Below are 21,571 nucleotides of genomic sequence, written 5' to 3' on the forward strand. Positions count from 1 at the left end.
AACCCTACAAGCTAGAAGGGATGGGGTCCTATCTTCAGCTTTCTTAAAAAAAAACAATTAGGAGTGAAGAATTTTATATGAAGAAAAATTAAACTTCATAAATGAAAGGAAAGATACAGTGTCTTTCAGATAAAAAATGCTGAGAGAATTCACCACTACTAACCCAGCACTATTAAGAACTGTTAAAGGAGCTCTAAATCTTGTAACAAATCCTGAAAACACATCAAAACAGGATCTCTTTAAAGCATAAGTCTCACAGTCATATAAAACAAAAATACAATTTAAAAACAATAACAAAAAAGGAGTGCCATCAAAAAATAGCACAATGAATGAAATGGTACTGTTGCAGGAATTAAGAGATAGGAAAGACCAATGGTTGAAATAGGATTAAAAAAGCCTAGATCACTTTCTGTAAACTGGAGGATTTATTTAGGTGCACTGGCCCAGTGGATTAACATCCAGAGGCTGAGGCTCAAAGAAAGACAGGGCTTAACTTTTATACATACAACTGAGGGGGGTTGTCCAGTTAGTGGTAGGAAACTTGCAGGCAGTGTGGGCAAGCAAGCTTACAGAAGCAGAACAAAGGCAGTTCATCAAACAGTGACAGGTGCTGCAACTTAGTCATGTCTCATGACCTTCACCATACTGCACAGGTGGGAAAACAGGAACTTACAAAATGCTTGCAAATTTGCAGAAGTAATTACAAAAATAGTTATGAGAGCAGAACAAAGAATAATGGTATGGGGAGGGAATTTCAAAGAGGGGAAACTATAAGAAAAACTTGTTTTTCTCATCCCTGCTCCTGAAGCCCATTCCTTCTGGGCCTCAGCTCTCTGATACTGCTGCCAGAGTCCTGCTAGAGTCTTGCTTATCACTGGGTCTTACAGTGAGTCAGCCTAGTATAGAATACTTGTTTTGTTTTGTTTTGTTTTCTTCTTTTTTACATCTCCTGCTTCAGTATCTTATATCTCAATATTAACATTAAATGTAAATGGCCTAAATGCTCCGGTTTAAAGATACAGAATGGAAAAATAAAGAATTCATTAATCAACTATCTGCTGCCCTCAAGAGACTCACTTAATACATAATGACTCACATAAACTTAAGATAAATGGGTGGAAAAAGATATTTTATCCAAATGGACACCAAAAGTGAACAGAAGTAGCTATTCTTATATCATACAAAAAAACTTTAAAGCAACAGCAGTGTAAAAAGACAAAGAGGGACATTATATAATAATAAAATCTTTGCCCAAAAGGAAAATATCACAATCCTAAACATATATGCACCTAACACTGCAGCTTCCATATTTATAAAGCAATTCCTAATAGACCTAAGAAAAGAGATAGATAGCAACACATTAATAGTGGGGGACTTCAATACACCACTGACAGCACTAGCCAGGTCATCAAGAGAGAAGGTTAACAAAGAAACAATGGATTTACACCATACCCTGAGACAAATGGACTTAAAAGATATATACAGAACATTCCATTCAACAACTGCAGAATATACTTTCTATTCAGCATTACATGGAACATTCTCCAAGATAGACCATATGATAGGCCACAAAATAGGTCTCAATAAATTTAAGAAAAGTAAAATTATATCAAGCACATTGTCAGAGCACAGTGGAATAAAACTTTAAATCAACCCCAAAAGGACCCTCAAAATCATGCAAATACATGGAAATTAAATAGCCTGTTCCTGAATAATCATTGGATCAAGAATAAAATCAAGATAGAAACTAAAAACTTTTTGAACTGATCAACATATTGACACAATCTACCGAAACCTCTGGTATACAGCAAAGGTGGTGCTAAGAAAACATTCATAGCCCCAAATGCCTGCATCAAAATGTTTCAGGTAAAACCTCAAAGAACTAGAGAAACAACAACAAACCAAACCCAGATCCAGCAGAAGAAAGGAAATAACTAAGATCAGAGCAGAACTAAATGAAATTGAAACAAATGAACAAACAAACAAACAAAAGATAAATAAAACAAAAAGCTGGTTCTTTGATAGAGCATTAGGAAGATTAACACAGAAAGAAGAACAGAGAAAATCTAAATAAGCTCAATAACAAATGATACAGGAGATATTACAACTGATACCACAGAAATTCAAAGGATTATTGAAGGCTACCATGAACATCTTTATGCACATAAACTAGAAAACCTAGAAGAGATGGATAAATTCCTAAAAAGATACAACCCATCTAGCTTAAATCAGGAAGAATTTGATACCTGAACATACAAATGACAAATAGTGAGATTTAAATGATAATTTTAAAATTACCAAAACGAAAAAGTCCAGAACCAGTCGGAATCACAGCAGAACGCTACCACACGTTCAAAGAATAATTGGTATCAATCTTATCGACACTATTCCACAAGATAAAGAGAAAACCCCACCTAAATCACTCTTCCAGTATTATCCAAATACCAAATCCAGAAAAGTGCATAACCACAAAGAAAACTAGTATTCTTAGTGAACCAATATCCGTAATTAACATAGGAATAAAGAAGACCAATTTCTCTAATGAACATAGGTGCTAAATTTCTTAACAAAATACTAGCTAACCAAATCCAACAATATATTTTAAAAATCCACCACAATCAAGTGGGTTTCATACCAGTGATGCAGAGATGGTTTAATGTATGCAAGTCAATAATTGTGACACAACACATAAGCAGAATTAAAATAAACAATCACATGATTTTCTCAATAAAGGCTGATAAATCATTCCACAAAACTCAGCATCCCTTTATGCTTATAACCTTCAGCAAAATCTCCATACAAGGGACACACCTCAATGTAATAAAAGCCATCTATGATAAATCCACAGCCAACATAATACTGAATGGGGAAAAATTAAAAGCATTCCCTCTGAGAACTGGCATGAGACAAGGATGTCCACTGTCCCCACTCCTCTTCAACATAGTACTAGAAGTCCTTGCCAGAGCAATCAGACAAGAGAAAGTAATAAAAGGCATGTAAATCGATTAAGAGCAAGTGAAACTGTCACTGTTTGCTGATGATGTGGTTGTTTACCTAGAACACCCTAAAGACTCCTCCCGAAGGTTCCTAGAACTGATAAAAGAATTCAGCAAAATTTCCAGATAAAAAACTAATGTATGAAAACCACCAGGTCTTCTATGCACCAATAGGAACCAAAATGAAAATCAAGTCAAGAACTCAACCCCTTTTACAATAGCTACAAAAATAAAATACTTCGGAATACACTTTACCAAGGAGGTGAAAGACCTCTATAAGGGAATCTAGAAAATACTACTGAAAAAAATTGTAGACAACAAAAACTGTAGACAACACAAACAAATGGAAATGCATCCCATGCTCATGGATGGGTAGAACCAATACTGTGAAAATAATTATGCTGCCTAAAGCAATCTACAAATTCAATGCAATTCCCATCCAAGTACCACCATCATTCTTCACAGAGCTAGAGAAAATAATTCTGAAATCCATATGGAATCAAAAAAGAGCTCACATATCCAAAGCAAGTCTAAGCAAAATAATGAATCTGAAGGCATCACATTACCTAATTTCAAACTACACAATAAGGCCATAGTCACCAGAACAGCATGGTACTGGTATAAAAATAGGCACATAAACCAATGGAACAAAATACAGAACCCAGAAATAAACCCAAATACTTACAGCCAACTGATTTTCTACAAAGCAAGCAAAAACATAAAGTGCAAAAATGATACCCTTTTAAACAAATGGTGCTAGGATAATTGGCTGGCCACGTGTAGGAGAATATAACTGGATCCTCATCTCTTACCTTATACAAAAGTCAACTAATGATGGATTAGGGACTTAAATCTAAGACCCGAAACTATAAAAAATCTAGGCAATAACATTATAAAAGCTCTCTAGACATTGGCTTTAGCAAGGATTTCCAAAGCCAAAACCCCACAAGCAAATGCAGTAAAAAAAAAAAAGATAAATAGCTGGGACTTAATGAAACTAAAGAACTTTCATGCAACAAAAGGAACAGTCAGCAGAGCACACAGACAACTGTGTGGGAGAAAAAGACAACAGAGTGGGAGAAAATCTTCACGATCTATACATCTAACAAAGAGCTAATGTCCAGGATCTACCATGAACTCAAACAAATTAGCAAGAAAAAAAAATCCCATCAAAAAGTGGGCTAAGGACATGAATAGACAATTCTCAAAACAAGATATACAAATGGTCAATAACTACATAAAAAATGCTCAACCTCACTAATATTCAGGGAAATACAAATAAAAATCACAATGTGATACCACCAAACTCCTGAAAGAATGGCCGTAATAAAAATATAACAAGAAACAGTTTATCTTGGCATGAATGCAGTGAACAGGAAACACTTCTATACTGCTGGTGAAAATGTAAACTAGCACAATCAGTATGAAAAACAGTGTGGATATTTCTTAAAGAAGTAAAAGTAGAACTGCCATTTGATCCAGCAATCCCGCTACTGGGTATCTATCCAGAGGAAAATAAGTCATTATACAAAAAAGCTACCTGGGCTTGCATGTTTGTAGCAGTGCAATTGGCAATTGCAAAAACGTGGAACAAAACCAAATGCACATCAATCAATGAAAGGATAAAGAAATTGTGAGATATATATATATATATAGATATATAGATATATATATATATATGTGAATACTACTTGTCTATAAAAAAGAATGAATAAATGGCAACCTGGTTGAGATTGGAATTTATTATTCTAAGTAAAGTAACTCAGGAATGGAAAACCAAACATCATATATTCCCATTCCTAAGTGGGGGCTAATCTATGAGTATACAAAGGTGTAAGAATGACACAGTGGACTTTCGGGACTCAGGAAAATAATAGGAAGCAGGTAAGTGATAAAGGACTAAACATAGGGACAGTGTATACTGCTCAGGTGATGGGTGCATCAAAATCTCACCAATCACCACTAAAGAACTTACTCATGTAACCAAACACCACCTGTTCCCCAATAACCTATGGAAATAAGAAAAATGTTTTAAGAAGCAAACACAGAAAACATACGATTTTGTTTTGTCTTGTTTTGTTTTCTGGCTGCAGGGAATTTTAGCCACTTAAGAAGTCTTGTTCCTTGTAATTTGGAATTCTTATTCAAATTTGCCAAGACAGGTAGAGTTGGTCAAGTCCAATAACAGAAAGACTACAACAACAACAAAAACCCAGAAATGGGATTTCTGAGCACTCTAATAGTAACGAGAAATTAAGACAAGCTGGTTCTCAATTTTAAGTTTTAATCGTGAAAGAGAATTTCCAAGACACAAACCCAATTTCTGTTACTTATCTAGTAATCAAGACTCAAGGCTGCTCTTTCCATTCTTAGAAGCAGGATAAAACACTCACACTTGGGAGGATTGTGGCAAGACGGTTGAATGGGAACAACTCCAGTCTGCAGCTCCCAGGGAGACCAATGCAGAGGGCAGGCGATTTCTGCATTTCCAGTGAGGAAATGTTGATGCTGATGAACAGGGAAATAACCACGTTCATCTCACAAGGATTGCTTAGGCAGTGGGTATAGCCATGGAGGGTGAGAAGAAGCAGGGTGGGACATTGCCTCACCTGAGAAGTGCAAGGGGCCAGGGACCTCCCTCCCCTAGCCAAAAGAAGTCATGAGGGACTGTGCCATCTGGCCCAGATACTATGTTTCTCCCATGGTTTTTGTAACCTGCAGACCAAGAAATGCCCTCGTGTGCCTACACCACCAGGGCCTTGGGTTTCAGGCACAAAACTGGGCCCCCATTTGGGCAGACACTGATTTAGCTGTAGGCTTTTTCTTTTTTTCATACCCCACTGCTGCCTGGAACCCTAGTGAGACAGAAGCGTTCACTCCCCTGGAAAGGAGGCTGAAGCCAGAGAGCCAAGTGGTCACACTCAGGTGGCCACACTCCCATGGAGACCAGCAAGTTAAGAAGCAATGGCTGGAAATTCTCACTGCCAGCAGAGCAGTCCAAAGTTGACCTGGGATGATCAAGCTTGGTGTGGGGAGGGGCGAATGCCATTACTGAGGCTTCCGTAGGCAACAGTGGTTAACAGACACCTCATACAGGAGAGCTCCAGCTGACATCTGGCATGTGCCCCCTTCAGGGATGAAGCTTCCAGAGGAAGGAGCAGGCAGGAATCTTTGCTGTTCTGCAGCCTCCACTGGTGATACCCAGACAAATGGGGTCTGGAGTTGACTTCCAGCAAATTACTGCAGACCTGCAGAAGAGGGGCTTGACTGTCAGAAGAAAAACTAACAAACAGCGACAATATTAACATCAACAAAAAGGACCCCACCACACACACAGAAACCCCATCCAAAGGTCGTCAGCCTCAAAGATCAAAGGTAGGTAAATACACAGAGATGAGGAAAAAACAATGCAAAAATGATGAAATTTCCAAAAAGCAGAATGCCTTTTCTCCTCCAAATGATTGCAACTCCTCTCCAGCAAGGGAACAAAAGTAAAAAGAGAATGAGTTTAACGAATTGACAGAAGTAGGCTTCAGAGAATGGGTAATAACAAACTCCTCTGAGCTAAAGGATCATGTTCTAAACCAATGCAAGGAAACTAAGAACCTTGATGAAAGGTTACAGGAACTGATAACTAGAATAACCAGTTTAGACAAAAATATAAATGACTTGAGGGAGCTGAAAAACACAGCATGAGGACATGGTGAAGCAAACAAAAGTAGAATAATTGAATCAATCAGGTGGAAAAAAGAGTATCAGAGATTGAAAATCAATTCAATGAAATAAAGCATGAAGACAAGATTAGATAAAAATGAACGAAAAGGAACAAACAAACAAAAGAAATATGAGACTATGTGAGAAGACCAAATGTATAATTGATTGGGGTCCCTGAAAGTGATGGGGAGAATGGAACCATGTTAAAAGAACACTCTTCAGGATATTATCCAGGAGAACTTCCCCAACCTAGGAAGATAGGTCAACACTGAAATTCAGGAAATACAGAGAACACCACTAAGATACTCCTCAAGAACAGCAACCTCAAGACACATAATTTTCACATTCTCCAAGCTAGAAACAACAAAAAAAAAAAATGCAAAGGACAGCCAGAAAGAAAAGTTAGGTTACATAAAAAGGAAGTTTATCAGACTAACAGCATAAGCCAGAAGAGAGTGGGGCCAATATTCAACATTCTTAAAGAAAAGAATTTTAAACCCAGAATTTTATACCCAGCCAAATTAAGCTTCCTAAGTGAAAGGAAATAGAATCCTTTCCAGACAAGCAAATGCTGATGGATTTTGTAACTACCAGGTCTGCCCTACAAGAGTTCCTGAAGGAAGCACTAAGTATGAAAAGGAAAAACCAGTACCAGCCCCCACAAACAGACTTTAAACCAACGAAGATAAAAAAAGACAAGGAATGACATTACACAATTGTAAAGGGATCAATGAAACAAGAAGAGCTAACTACCCTAAATATATATGCTCCCAATACAAGAGCACCCAGATTCATAAAACAAGTTCTTAGAGACCTACGAATAGACTTAGACTCCCACACAATAATAGTGGGAAGCTTTAACACCACACTGTCAATATTATACACATCAACAAGACAGAAAATTAACAAGGATATTCAAGACTTGAATTGAGCTCTGGACTGAGTGAACCTAATAGACATCTACAGAAGTCTCCATCCCAAATCAACAGAATATACGTTCTTCTCAGCACCACATTAATACTTATTCTAAAATGGACCACATAAATGGAAGTAAAACACTCCTCAGCAAACACAAAATAGTAGAAATCATAACAAACAGTCTCTCAGACCACAATGCAATCAAATTAGAACTCAGGATTAAGAAACTCACCCAAAAGTGCACAACTATTTGAAAAGTGAACAACCTGCTCCTGAATCACTACTTGGTAAATAATGAAATTAAGGCAGAATTAATGAAGTTTTTTGAAACCAATGAGAACAAAGAGACAACATGCCAGTATCTCTGGAACACAGCTAAAGCAGTGTTTAGAGAGAAATTTATAGCACTAAATTGACACCCTAACATCCCAATTAAAATAACTAGAGAAGTAAGAGCAGATCAAAAGCTAGCAGAAGACAAGAAATAACTAAGATCAGAGTAGAACTGAAGGAGATAGAGACATGAAAAACCATTTAAAATTCAATGGGTCCAGGAGTTGTTGTTCTGAAAACATTAACAAAATAGATACACTGCTAGCCAGACTAACAAATAAGAAAGGGAGAGGAATCAAATAGACACAAGAAAAAATGATAAAGGGGATATCACCACTGATCCCACAGAAATAAAAGCTACCATAATATACTATAAACACCTCTATGCAAATAAACTAGAAAATCTGGAAGAAATGGATAAATTCCTGGACACATACACCCTTCCAAGACTAAACCACCAAGAAGTCAAATCCCTGAATAATCTAATAAGAAGTTCTGAAATTGAGGCAGTAATTAATAGCCTACCAACCAAAAAAGTCCAGGACAAGATGGATTTACAGGACTGAATTCTACCAGAGGTACAAAGAGGAGCTAGTACCATTCCTTCTGAAGCTATTCCAAAAAATAGAAAAAGACAGAATCTTCCCTAACTGATTTTATGAGGCTAGTAATTCCAAAACCTGGCAGAGGCACAAGAAAAGAAAATTCCAGGCCAATGACTCTGATGAACCTTGATGCGAAAATCCCTAATAAATACTGGCGAACTGAATCTAGCAACACATCAAAAAGCTTATCCAACACCATCAAGTTGGCTTCATCTCTGAGATTCAAGGCTGGTTCAGTATACACAAATCAATAACTGCAATCCATCACATAAACAGAACCAAAGATAAAAACCACATGATCATCTCAATAGATGCAGAAAAGGACTTTGACAGAATTCAACAGCTCTTCATTCAAAAACTGTCAATAAACTAGGTTTTGATAGAATATATCTCAAAATAATAAGAGCTATTTGTGACAAACTCAAAGCCAATATCGTAAGAATGGGCAAAAGCTGGAATCAAAAAGAGGCACAAGACAAGGATGCCCTCTCTCACCTCTCTTATTCAACATAGTATTGGACGCTCTGGCCAGAGCAATCAGGCAAGATGAACAAATAAAGGGTATTCAAATAGGAAGAGAGGAAGTCAAATTGTCTCTGTTTGCAGATAACATGATTCTATATTTAGAAAACCCCATAGTCCCAGCCCCCAAACTGTTTAAGCTGATAAGCAACTTCAACAGTCTCAAAATAAAAAATTAATGTGCAAAATCACAAGCATTTCTATACACTAATAATAGACAAGTAGAGAGTCAAATAGTGAGTTAACTGCCATTTACAATTGCCACAGAAAGGATAAAATACCTAGAAATACAACTTACAAGGGATGTGAAAAACCTCTTCAAGGAGAACTACAAACCATTACTCAAGGAAATAAGAGAGGAAACAAAAAACTGGAAAAAAAGTCCACGATCACAGATAGGAAGAATCAATATCATCAAAATGGCCATACTGCCCAAAGTAATTTATAGATTCAATGCTATTCCTATCAAGGTATCATTGACATTTTTCACAGAACTAGAAGAAACTACTTTAAATTTCGTATGGAACCAAAAAGAACCCTGTATAGCTAAGACAATCCTAAGCAAAAAGAACAAAGCTGGAGGCATCACGCTACCTGACTTCAAGGCTACAGTAACCAAAACGTCATGATACTGGTACCAAAACGGATATACAGACCAATTGAACAGAACAGAGGCCTCAGAAATAACACTACACATCTACAACCACGTGATCTTCAACAAACCTGAGAAAAATAAACAAAGAGGAAAGGATTTCCTATTTAATAAATGGTGCTGGAAAAACTAGCTAGCCATATGCAGAAAACAGAAACTGGGCCCCTTCCTTACACTTTATACAGAAATTAACTCAAGATTAATTAACGACTTAAATGTAAACCTAAAGTCATAAAATCCTTAGAAGAAAACCTAGGCACTAGGCATGGGCAAATATTTCGTGACTGAAACACCAAAAACAATTGCAACAAAAGCCAAAATCAAGTAATGGGATCTAATTAAGCTGAGGAGCTTCTTATCAGCAAAAGAAACTATCGTCAGAGTGAACATGCAACCTACAGAATGGGAGAAAATTTTTGCAATCTATTCATCCGAGAAAGCTCTAATATCCAGAATCTACAATGAACTTTAACAAATTTGTAAGAAAATAGACAAACAACTTCATCAAAAAGTCGGCAAAGGATATGAACAGATCCTTCTCAAAAGAAGACATTTATACCACCAACAAACATGTGAAAAAAAGTCATTATTACTGCCATTAGAGAAATGCAAATCAAAACCACAATGAGATACCATCTTGAGCCAGTTAGAATGGTGATCATTAAAAAGTATGGAAACAACAGATGCTGGAGAGGATGTGGAGAAATACAAACGCTTTTACACTGTTGGTGGAAGTGTAAATTAGTTCAACCATTGTAGAAGGCAGTATGGTGATTCCTCAAGGGTGGAGAACCAGAAATGGTATTTCACCCAGCAATCTCATTACAGGGTATATACCCAAAGGATTATAAATCATTCCTCCATAAAGAAACATGCACACATATGTTTATTGCAATATTATTTACAATGGCATAGACTTGGAACCAACCCAAATGCCCATCAATGATAGACTGGATAAAGAAAATATGGCATATACACAACCATAGAATACTATGCAGCCATAAAAAAGAATGAGTTCATGTCTGTTTCAGGGACATGGATGATGATGGAAGCCATCGTCCTCAGCAAACTTCCACAGGAACAGAAAACCAAACACCCCATGCTCTTACTTGTAAGTGGGAGATGAACAATGAGATGCATGCACACAGGGAGGGGAATATCACACACTGGGGCCTGTTGGAGGGTGGAGGGAAAGAGGAGGGAGAGCATTATGAAAAATATCTAATGCATGTCAGGCTTAAAACCTAGATGCAGCAAACCACTATGGCACCTGTATACCTATGTAACAAACTGGCACATTAAGTGCATGAATCTCAGAATTTAAAGTAAAATGAAATTAAACAAAACTCACACTTGTATTCCTTGTTAAAAATTATCTAAAATTCCAGAAAGTGGGTTCCCACTCTCTATAGTCATGGAAGCAGGAAAACTTGCCTTCCTTTTTGGAAGTAAGTAAAACTCCAGTAAAGGAGTTGTACAGGAGATCTTGACCAAATTTTGTGAGATCAGGGATTCTCCAGAGGTGAGGTGTTTTCAGGTATCAGAAAATTGTCCTACTCATTTGAGCCATAAGGATAGCTCAAGCTGGTACCAAACAGCCATAGAAGGCTTGTCAAATATCAGGGGAGCCTCCACTCAGACAGAATCCCTTTGTGGTTACCAATTGTGAAAACAAAGTATCTGAGACAGATCTCTATCAGTTTAGAAAGTTTATTTTGCCCAAGTTAATGACACACCTGTGACATGGCCTTACAAGTTCCTGATGATATGTGCCCAAGGCAGTTGGGTGAAAGCTTGCTTTTATGTTTTAGGGAGATATGAGATATCAATCAGTATGAGTAGGATATACGGTAGTTTGATCTTGAAAGGTGTGCCAACTTGAAGCAGGGACTTCCAGTTCCTAGGTAGATTTAAAAATTTTTCTCTTTCTCCCTTCTTTCTTTCTCTTTTTCTTTCTTTCTTTCCTTCTTTCTTTCTTTCTTTCTTTCTTTCTTTCTTTCTTTCTTTCTTTCTTTCTTTCTTTCCTTTCTCTCTCTCTCTTTCTTTTTTTCTTTCTTTTCTTTCTTTCCTTTCTCCTTTCTTTTTCTTTCTCTCTTTCTCTCTTTTTCTTTCTTTTCTTTCTTTCTTTCTTTCTTTCTTTCTTTCTTTCTTTCTTTCTTTTTCTTTTCTTTTTCTTTCTTTCTTTTCTTTTTCTTTTTTTCCTTCCTTCCCTTCCCTGCCTTCCCTCTCTGTCTCTCTCTCTCCTCTCTCCTCTCTTTTCTCTGCTCTCTTTTCTCTCCTTTCTCTCTCTCTCTCTCTCTCTCTCTCTGTCCTAGTAACATGGATTTGCCATGTTGTCCATGCTGGTCTGAAGAAATTCATCTACCTCACCCTCTCATGAGCCACTGTGCGCAGCTGTTTTCAACATTTTCTGATTGGCAATTGACTCAGAGAGTTACTATTTAAAGACATCGAATCAATAGAAATAAAATATTTGTATTACAATAAGGGATTGTGGAGATCAACATTTTTTCATTCAGATGAGTCCCTAGATAGCAGGCTTCAGAGAGAATAGATTGTAAATGTTTCCTATCAGACTTAAGGTCCATGTTGATGATAAATGCTGGTCGGCTTTTCCTGAGTTTCAAAAGGAAGGGAGGGGTGTATAATGAGGCATGTTTGTCCCTTCCTTCTCATCATAGCCTGAATTGGTTTTCAGCTTAGTTTTGGAATGCCCTTGGCTAAGAGGAGGAGTCCATTCAGATGACTGGGGGCTTGGAATTTTAATTTTGATTTATACAGTTTTAATAAAAGAGAGTACTTTTTTCCACATTTTCATTCTGTAATCGACCCAGAGTTAAGCTAAACTTTACAATTTACGGTCAGTCCTCCAGAAGACTGTGATCACTTCTGATACCAGTCCTTAGTTCAAGGATCCCAAGGGTTGTCTCTGTCTTCTAACCAATTGGCTAAAAATTGGAATGTTCTCATAACTACGGTGGAGTTCATCAGTTGCTAAAATGACACAGGAACTCAAGACAGTGCAATGCTTACATTTACAGTTTTATGGTAGTAAAAGGATACAGAGCAGAATTAGCCCAAAGAAGTAATTCACAAGGTGAAGTCTGATAGGGTTCCAAGTGCAACACTTCTGTCATCATTAGGGATGTGCTATCCTCCCAACATGAATTGTGCCAATACTCAAGGAGTAATGTCAACCAAGGAATCTCAACCAAGGTACTGAGCTTTGGAGTACCAAGATTTTATTGAGGCCTCACATAGGCATGATTGATGAAATTACTGGCCATAGGTTTAAATCTCCAGCTCCCCTTCTCCCCTCCAGAGGTTGGGCTTATATCTCACAGCTCAAAACCCTAACCCTCTAATTAGCCAGTCCCTATCCTGAGTCATCTCATTAGCATAAACTGTCCAGTGTAAGCCATCTCAGTATTATAAACAATCAGGCCTGGTTCAGGGGGCCCACTATGAATAACAAAGACACTCCAATCACCTAGGAAATTCCAAGGGTTTAGAAACTACTTCTCAGGAGCAAGAGACAAACTTCAGCCAAATTCTGCATTACACAAAACCAAACACAGTGTTCTATCTACAAAAGTAAAGCATTCATGCAAACATAATCATAGAGTGCAAAATATAAAATTCAGACACTAAAATGTCTCATCCTGACTTAAACTAATATTATGTCCCTGTCTAGATTAAAAAATAGAAAGATTGATGTCCAATTGTATGTCTAGGCTTTGCAACAAATAATATAACTAGTAAAAAAAATACATACATACACATGCTGGAGAAGCCACTTTCATAAATGAGTAAATTTAGGTGTTTGTAAGTCAAGCAAATCTGAGAAATCAATTCTTGGATGACAAAAACTAACAAAATACACCACCATCACCATCACTGCAACTACTACAACAAAACCAGGTGTGTTATTGTTTGCTTAGCATTAAGAACAATTCCAGTATCAATATATCATGTTTTATGGTAAAGGGGCCATGGCACAGAAAGAGTTAAGATCACCTGAATCTCACTGCACCCCTACCCTCCTCCTATCTCCTCATAATCAAACTCTGGGTAATGAGAAAAAAATTTTTTTTTATTATTTTCATTTTCCTTTGATTCTACATTGAATTCATGTAAAGTAAAGTTCCACCATTTCAAAATGGACACTTTAGTGCATTCACAGTATTGTGTAACTACCATTTCTATCTAGTTCAATTTTTATCACACCAAAAGGAACTCCAACCCATAAAGCAATCACTCTCCATTCCTCCCTCCTCCCACCCCCGACAACCACTAATCTAATTTCTGTCTCTCTAGATTTAATTATTCTTGTAATTTTATGAAAACTGAATCACACAATATGTGGTCTTTTATGTCTGCCTACTTTCACTAGTATAACATGTTTGAGAGTCATGTGTGTTGTAGGATGCGTTAGAAATTCTTTTTTTTGAGACAGAGTCTAGCTCTGTCACCCAGCTGGAGTGCAGTGGTGCAATATCTCGGCTCAAGGCAACCTCCACCTCTCAGGTTCCAATTCTCCGCCTCAGCCTCCCTAGTAGTTTTCACATGGGATTGCAGGCACCCACCACAATGCCCCAGCTAATTTTTGTAATTGTAGTAGAAACAGGGTTTCACCACGTTGGCCAGGCTGGTCTTGAACTCCTGAGTGACCTCAGGCAATCCACCCACCTCAAGCCTCCCAAAGTGCTGGGATTACAGGTGTGAGCCACTGCACCCAGCCAGAACATCATTCTTTTTTGTGGCTGAATAATATTCCATAATATAGATATATTACAATCTATTTATCCATTCATACATTAATGGACATTGTGTTATTTCTAGTTTTTGGCTGTTGTCAATATGCTGCTATGATGAAGTGTACAAGTATATGTGAATAATTGCTTTCAATTATTTTGGGTATGTACTTAAGGGTGAAATCAGTGGCATTATCCTTATTGCTTTGGAATATTGGTGGAATTGGTGGAAATTGTGCCTATTATTTCTATGTTAGGTGTAAAGAAAATACAAAGATGAAGTACTATGATGTGACATTCTTCCCCTGGCAAGCGTTCTGCAAGTGCAAGCATCAGAGAGAACTAAAAAAGCCATCGGAGATGCTGATACAGGCTCGCTTTGTCACTAGCCTTGGTACATAGCAGTAAATTCTGATGAGCAAGTAAGCTAAGCTATAGACATCCCTCAGACAGGAAAAACTAACCTGAAAGGAAGGAAAAGAAGAGAACTGGTGTATGCTCCTCTCACAGTCCCTAGAAAAATCCAGTGACTGCTCCAGGATACCAGCTCTAAGGGCAACTAGGCTCAGATCCAAGTTTGTAGAAGGTGAATGGTCTGGATCATCCTATGCACATACTCAGACTGATCCACTAGCACTAGGAAGGGGTGAATGTCAAGGAGCCTTGAAAAATTCCAAGAGAGCTGGCCAACTTAGCTGCAAAATCAGGACAAGACAGTATAAGAAATCCAACAAGGAACCACTGGAGGTGATGTTGAAGAGTTTCTGTCTCTTGGAGGTCAAAGATTTCCTGGGGTTGTTTGCTATGCACAACTGTGGCCCAGCACCAGGTCAAAAAGATTAGCCCTCAAATAGACAGAAAATCAAAGGAGGAATGAAGAATTCCCCCAGTGATAGCATTGATGCCACTGCCTCAACTGGGGAAACTTGATTTGAGAACTTTGGTCCAGTATCCGTATCTCCTGCAAGGTAGGCTGGAGTTGCGTAAGAGGACCAAGACCCTATGGCCTCTTCGTTGTGTCAGCCAAACGAAATTGTGTTAAGGCTCCAGTATGACTAAGAAGCCCATTGTTTTGTACTTTAAAATTTGGTGTCCTCTGGTTTCTTAATGAAAATTTTTTTTCTACATTGCCCACACTTTCTCAAGTGAACCAAGAGTAAGGAAGTTCCCTCATCTGGAAAGTATTGGTGGACACGACCTAAGAGGTCATTATAGGCAAAGGAGCGGACATGTGAGTATGGGCCCATTTTTGAGTCCAGGAAAAAATAGTACCACTGGAAGTGCTAAGAGAATGAGAATCTAAAAGGCAGAGGGCTGGCTTCAGAACTTAGGGAAGACAGTGCAAAATGGGGCTCATTGTTCAAAATTGTTAAGAATTTCAAAATGGTGGCAGCAGAATTTAAGGCAAGTACTGGGTGCTTCTGAGCATGCAGCCCAGTGCTGCTGCTTGGCTGTGTACCTGTGAAGCCAGTCCAGGATAGGCCAAATCATGAGGGTCAGCCAAGGAGGCTGATCTTGGCCTATCTGGGTTTTCCCCTCAGATTTGAGCCAGTGATCCATTACCTACACTTTGTTTTCCTTACCATAGAGACATTAACCACTTCCTGCTGATGATCTGAATACTATATTTTATATAAAAGCTTTGACACCCATAGAAGAGGCACATTAAAACATGAAAACACTTATTACTTGCTAATGATAATTCTGCTTCACAATACAGTAAAAGGTTTATCATTGGGAGTATGTAATGGCTCCCCTTTCAATATGATATTGAACCTAGTAATTTTTTAAACCACTGTAATATGGATGATTTCTTAAAAAAAGATTGAAGGAGTGAAAAGCTCAGGAAAATTACCAGTGTTCCAGATACACAATTCCCTTTATTTGTTGTGCATTGGCCATGTAGGAGGAGGCAAAATGAGCAGATGAATTTCTGCAGTGAAATAATTAGAAAATTGGGGTAGGCAAAATTTTAACGTAGATGATATGTTATTACAATATCTATATTTAAATGTTTTCATGAGGAAATAGCCAGACAGCTTATTGAGACAAACTATAACTTTACCCTTATCTGGTCTGTGGATCAAAGTTTTTCAAAAACATTTAGGATCTAGAGAAGTTTAGTGTTTAAATGAGGCTGCTTCTGAGCCACCCAGTCCGAGTCCAAATGCTGCTTTTGGCTTTTGTGAAGTGTTCTTGGGAAATGTTTTTAATCACCCTAGGATTCCCTCATCTCCGAAATGAAGAAACTAATGGTGCCACTGTCATAGGATTGTGTGAGGATTTGGGAAATATTGCATGGAAAGCTCCCCAGTATATGGAAAACACTGAGAAAGTGCTTGCTGTTATTACTTCTATGGTTACAACCATGATTTTTATTATAATTATTCTATAACCAGGCCCCTGACAGGTTCCCAGCATTATTTCCTGTCACTCTCTCTCATTTTAGGTAAATGCCTGACAAGCTAAGGTATTCATTGCTCCCTGCATAACTCAAAGATTCTCTGCTCTCATATTGTTCCCTGAGTATGTGGAGGCTGAGTAACCACTTGGAGGGGATGTTATAGAGGAAAATTCAAGCCACAGAAGGGAAACTGGGTTGAATGAGATCCCCTTCTACATTTCTTTTGGTTCTAAAATTTCCACTGGATCAATAAAGCAACAGGACAATTAGCAGCATGACTCTGCACTCAGCACTGAGTACTCTAGAAGGTATTCTTTCACTCCTCTTTGTTGTTATCCTCTGCTCACTTTTCTCACATTTGCATGGGTTGCCTTCTGTACCATCACACTTTGTAAAATTTAGGTCCACTAAAAGTGAGAATCTTGGAGAAAGATGTGTTTCAGTTAAAAGTAAGGCAGATTATGGGCCTCATGAAAGTGCTTGGCAGATAGATCTGAGAGTTTGGTTTCTAGCAAATTGCTTAATATTTTCCCACCCTCAGTTTCTTTTAGCGGTAAAAATGAAGATATTGTACCCAATACTATAGGTACTAATTTTAATATAGGCACTAATATAGGTGGGTACTAATAGAGTGAGAATTGAATAAGGTATTACATAAAAGGGTTTAACTGAGAGTACAAGATATAGCTAATCCACTAAATATCACTTCTCTTCTTTCTTCTTTTCCCTCTCTATCATTAACAGGGGAAACTGGGCTGTGTAGTGTGTGTGTGTGTGTTGTGTGTGTGTGTGTGTTGTGTGTGTGTGTCTTTTCCTTGAGACAGGGTCTTGCTCTGTAGCCTAGGCTGGAGTGCAGCAGCCTGACCACAGCTCACTGTAGCCTCCACCCGTCAAGCTCAAGTGACCAGCCCCGCTCAGCGACCTGAGTGGATGAGACTATAGGTCAATGCATTGAGCTCCTAGACTCAAGGACTCCTCTCTCCTCAACCTCCCAAAGTGCTGGGATTACACGAGTAAGACAGTACGTCCAGCCTTGGGCTATGTCTTTTTGTTTTGTCTTGTTTTTTGAGACAGACTCTCACTCTGTCACCCAGGCTAGTGTACAGTGGCATGATCTTGGCTCACTGCAACCTCTGCCTCCCAGGTTCAAGCCAATTCTCCTACCTCAGCCTCCTGAGTAGCTGGGATTACATGCATGTGCCACCATGCCTGGCTGATTTTTGTATTTTTAGGAGAGATGGGGTTTCACCATGTTGGCCAGGCTGGTCTCAAACTTCTGACCTCAGTTCATCCATTCACCTTGGCCTCCCAAAATGCTGGGATTACAGGCATGAGCCACCATGTGCCTGTCCTTGGGCTATGTCTTTAAGAGGATTTAGATTCCCATCTGTGGAAGGAGGATTCCACTGTGAGGGAGACCAGGATGAGCAGATGGGTACTGCAGGGGACACAGGGGAGTCTGGGGTGCAGGCAGGTGGGGCAGATGGTAGCAGCCTTTGAAATTCAGTGAAATCCAGACAAAGAACTCTGGGCTTGACCAAGCAAGGTTGTTGTTGCTGTTCTTCTGTTTCTCCTCCTCTTTCTTCTCCTTTTCTTCTGGTAAGTTCTCTGCAAAAAATTAAATAGGTTAAAAATAACCTATTTAATAATAACCCATTTTACAGATGAGAATTAAAAATAACCTATTTAATTTTCATGAACTTAGATTTCAGTAGCCACTGTGGCCAATGAGATGAGGAAGGAGGTCAGGGTAAAGTGTTTTTTATTCAGCTTACATTGGAGAGCCCTCAGTTCAGAGTGCACCATGCAACCTGGAGTTACTAAGGGCCTTTTGCAATATCTATGCCTGTCCTCCAAATGTGGATTGAAAACTCCTCTCTTAATAGTGGTTGTGCCCAACAAATTCTAAGTGACTTATAAGTGTTATTTTCCTTGGGGCAAGAATTTTCTCTAAAATCTAGAATAGTAATACTAAATGGATTTAATTGTATGCAGAAGAAAATAAGCTGATTCGAGTCTAAAGTAGCTCTGTCACTTAAGAAAGTCAATTTAATGAAGTGTGAGAACTGTTCATTGAGCAACTACTATCCTCCAAACATTGTGGAAAGCAAAACAGCCTCCTATTCTTACAGTGTTCCTGGTGATTCTCAGGCACAGAATAGGGAAATAAACGTGAGAACTTTTATGTGCCCTTTAGTATATATAACGGGGTTATCTCAGTACTTTGTTATAGAAAGCCATAACTCATAACTCTGTTACCTAAATAATGGTTCTTTAGGCCTCAGTTTCGTCATCTGTAAACCTTTCTTTATGGAGAGGCAGTAGAAATGAAATGAAAAATATTGTGAAGCTCACAAAACTTGACTTTTAGAAGGTGTCAACCAATAGGAACTCCTACATTTTATTCACTGTAAAACTAACAAAAGACCTGATTTTTACTGGTACTTTATAAGACAAATCATAATATCAAGACATCTAAAATTTTTAACTTATTCTAAGCAGTAAAACAGTTATTTTATTATTTTGTCCCCAAACTTCCATCCTAATAATACTAACAGTGCAATGAGCTTACTAATTGTCATGCACTCCAAAGCATTTAATCCTCCCAATCTGTGAGGTCGGTACTGCAATGAACCCATTTTACGGATGAGAAAACTCTAGCACAAAAAGATTTGTTTACATGGCCAGTCATGTAACTTTTAGAAATATTCCTTTGGTTTGCACTTCCTTGTATCTGAACCACCCTTCCCTTTCCATTCTCTGTAGGTTTCCCGACCAGTTGGCAAGTCAAGCCCAATCAAGGGAACTCTTTTCCTTTAAGCAGGTCACCTCTCTCTTTTCCTCTTTGTTCCCACCTGCCTATCCGTGTCTCCGCACAGTGGAATGCTGCTTGATACCCCACTGGAAAACTTCTCCAGATGTTTCCAAGTTTCATTCGACAGTCTCCTTTAGGGAATTGATTCGGTGAGGCCTAATCCTTTCTGAGGAAAGCCCTTGGGAGAAGAGGCTACAAGAAGGTAGTGGCACTCCTTTGTCATCAGGAGACATTGGAAGGAAAGAAATGACTGTCTACAGCAGCTGGGTGAGGGGAAATGAAATTGCAGAATCTGCGGAAACGGTGTAGGTACAACGGCAGCTGCAGGCTGAACGGGCGAAAAGCCACCCTGCAAGATCTTTTCTGTTTCAGCAATGAAGTGGACTCCCAACATGGAACAGGGAAGCGGGACTGTTACCAGACAGGTGACATTCGGTGCACGCACGAACAGGTCCAGTGCCCCATTCGGAGGGCAAGAAGGCAGCCACCCAGCAGAACATTACCCAGGGAACCAGATGGCACCTGCTGCTGCTCACCCCCACCTCCTTCCTCCCCAGGAAAAAGGAAGTCAAGTAAATGAAGAAACGGGGAAGTCTGTGACTCTAATCCCCAGCGACACAAAAACCTGTGCCATCAAAATAATTAGCAACGGATTTCTAAAAAACATTTGCTCAGGTTACAGAAAAGAAATATTTTACATACTGCCTTGTCTCAGAAATAATCACAGTTAGGCCTCTTTGTAACCGGTGGGTCTTCTTTCTTTCCCACGCCATTTGCAGGCGCAGGACATGGTATTTGTAACTAACTTCCAGTAGCAAGTGGGTCACTGGAATTCACAGTCAGGTGTCATTTTGAAAAGTGCTTCCCTCTACCCAAATCTTTTATCTTAAATTTCCAGATGCAGTTGCACTTCGGAGATGTCCTAGTGCTGGAAGCTCTCCCTTGGAAATATAGTTTGATTTTTGAATTTTATCTTATGATGTTAGAGATAATGGGACTATAGTCTTTGGAATTCAACACAGGCCTTCTTAGCAATCACTTTGATAATTTATGAAATAAAAAACAAGAAGGAAAATAATTTCCTCATTGTCAGGCAGTACGTCAATGGCAGAGCTTCAAACTGACTTATTTTGCTAAGAGGGACCTATAAACTCCAGACAAATTATACCCAGTAAATATTACTGTTGAGTCGAGTGCCTACAAAAATTATGCTAATGAACAATATGGATGTTACAGTGCTGAAAGTTTCTCTTTTAAAATCACTGAGGGTTGCCTTACCTTCTGCCAAAGGCAAGAGGAACGCCAGCGAGGAAGAGGTCCGGGGTGGGGCGCATAGGCCTCCACTGGTCTGAAAGCTGAGTCACAGGAGTAATATCCCTTCAGCGGACCAGGACCTGCAGGGAGGGACACCGCGCCTTTGCGTGCGTATGTCCGCAGTAGATAAAGTCAGCTTCTCAGTAAAACAATGCCTGTTACCCTAGATATCACCCCGACCCTTATATAATATGCACCAGTCCGCAAAAGCAATTTTTGCGCTCCTGTTGTAAAAGGGGAAAATGCGTTTTGAATGAAGTGTTGGAAGGTGCTTTGCTCATTTTATCTTTTGCCATCGTTGTGGTTAGGCGGCAATGGTGGACCCAGGGTGGCGTTGGGGCTCCCCAACAGCCCGGCAGCTTTCAGAAGCCCTTCCGAGACGTGGAGCGAAAGACTTAAGGGGGCCTGTGGGTGACATCACCTCATTTACATAGGAGGGCTATAAAGCAGCGCCTGCCCATCCCCTCCTGGCAACTCGGCGGTGGACACTGCGTAAGCTAGATTTCGCTCCCTTAGGCGCCTGGCTTCGGTGAGCCCCAGGGAC

The 21,571-nt window shown here is 39.0% G+C and overlaps 1 protein-coding gene across 1 annotated transcript in view; it reads left to right on the top strand.

The window, feature by feature from the left end:
• The first annotated feature begins 21,479 nt into the window (after positions 1-21,479).
• The window catches only part of LOC129476699 (thymosin beta-4-like), a 271,345-nt gene continuing 271,253 nt past the window's right edge, over positions 21,480-21,571 (top strand). Inside the window, exon 1 of the mRNA XM_063635433.1 lies at positions 21,480-21,556. The gene's annotated coding sequence lies outside the window, so the exon portion shown is untranslated. The remainder of the gene's footprint in view (positions 21,557-21,571) is intronic.

Source organism: Symphalangus syndactylus, chromosome Y (assembly GCF_028878055.3).
Source record: "Symphalangus syndactylus isolate Jambi chromosome Y, NHGRI_mSymSyn1-v2.1_pri, whole genome shotgun sequence".
Classification (NCBI taxonomy): Eukaryota; Metazoa; Chordata; class Mammalia; order Primates; family Hylobatidae; genus Symphalangus; species Symphalangus syndactylus.